The 1,757-nt window shown below is 32.1% G+C and overlaps 1 pseudogene; it reads right to left on the bottom strand.

Moving 5' to 3' along the window:
- Positions 1-459: 459 nt before the first annotated feature.
- Positions 460-1,744, bottom strand: LOC114075290 (annotated as a pseudogene).
- Between the last annotated feature and the right edge of the window lie 13 nt (positions 1,745-1,757).

Raw genomic sequence — 1,757 nt, 5'->3', positions numbered from 1 at the left:
ACTTTACTTTTGAAAAATAATACCAATTCATATAACTATGCTATTCATTATACCTAAATATCATGTAAAATTTAAAAATTATAGGGTAACATATTGTACATGATACATATGGTTTAGCCAATGTATCAGGTATTTTTAGTGTGTGTTTGGTATATATGTATCATTTGGTTTTGCCCAATGTATCATCTCCATTAAATAAAAAATTTAAAAATCTTTATTTCTATGTTTAATTATAAATACTTTGACTATACTTTATTAAAGGAATTAAACCTGTGTGACGCTATAATATGTATGATATTTATATTTTCAAGATAAAAATATTTGTTACGTAATTTTAAAAAAAATATTCATGGAAATTGACAAAACCAAAAAAATAACATTAAAAAGGATCAAAATACTTGTTCAATAACATATAAAAACAAGAAATATAACATTAAAACATTGTTTTATCATAAAATGCTACACTATGTGAACTAAATCTTCTTCTGGTGGTGGTGTGACTACGCCCCTGGATTTTGGTGGATCATCATTGTCGCTAACATATCCGCACTTAGCCTTCTCACTTCCATAACTCCACAACAATGCTCCATATCTTTGACGTAGGTAATCAGGACTAAAATCAGCATATGATATATTGATTCGGTCACTCATATATTCGGCAAATGCAGTAACATATAACCCACAGTCTCTACAAAAAAATACAGAATAAATTAAAAACTTAATGATACATTAAAAAGGACAAATGAAAAATTCTTAATCCTCAGTAAGTTTCGGCGAAACTTGATCTGTAATGCCACATCCTTCGAACGGAAAATGGGTCGAGCCATATCCTTCAATTTATCTTTTCCCTTCTCGCTTGACCCAAAAGAAGTACAATATGGAGATTGAATCCTTCTCGAAGGCATTCTATTTCTATGCGCAGGAGTGACTGAATCGCTTCTAACACCAATCTCTGTTATTGGAATATCAGTGGGTAATTGACTGTCGGTCAACAAGTACTAGCTGCTAGTTATATTCTGTGGATTGTAAGATATAATGGTCTAGCATTAGTAGGATCTTTACCCAAATCTTTGATAAGCGCATCTATTGCTGCTTGAGTTGATGGTGATATTGTTGTTGAAGTGAAAGATTCCTGTATAATATGATGTAATGATTTTTAAAATAAATTTGTGTGTAATGAAATTGTGTGTCATAAATCAAAATTGAAAAATCTACCGATGCATCCATTGTTGTTTTTTCGGGCAAAACATGAGGGATGTTGTGTTGAACATTGTCATCAACATCTTGCTCCATGATATGTTCATTTAAATCTTGGTGCGACTGATGTGCGTCACCATCCTGAATATGCAGTTTTGAAATAAAAATTGTTAATATAATTTGTGCTGATACGTAACATTGATTATAATCACATGATACATAGTCTTGAGTAAATGTGCATGATACATGACAGCATTTAAAATGAAAAAGAAAGTGTCCATGATACATAGCATTGACTATATGTGCATGATACACGACATACATTAAAATGGAAAAATAAAGTGTCCAATGTATCATAAACATTACCTTTGGAGTATCACTGACTAGTTGTTCACCCTCATTTACAGAAACACCAACACCATCCTCAGCAACATCCCCTGCATCGTCGACGATTTGATGTTCACCATTTTTACCAGAAAAACCAACACCATCCTCAGCTACACCACCCATATCAGAAAGATCAATTGGTATTTGCTGAGATGTTTGTTTGTCAGACTGAA

This window comes from Solanum pennellii, chromosome 1 (genome assembly GCF_001406875.1).
Source record: "Solanum pennellii chromosome 1, SPENNV200".
In the NCBI taxonomy this organism is placed as follows: domain Eukaryota; kingdom Viridiplantae; phylum Streptophyta; class Magnoliopsida; order Solanales; family Solanaceae; genus Solanum; species Solanum pennellii.
This window is presented reverse-complemented; position numbering and strand designations above follow the sequence as displayed.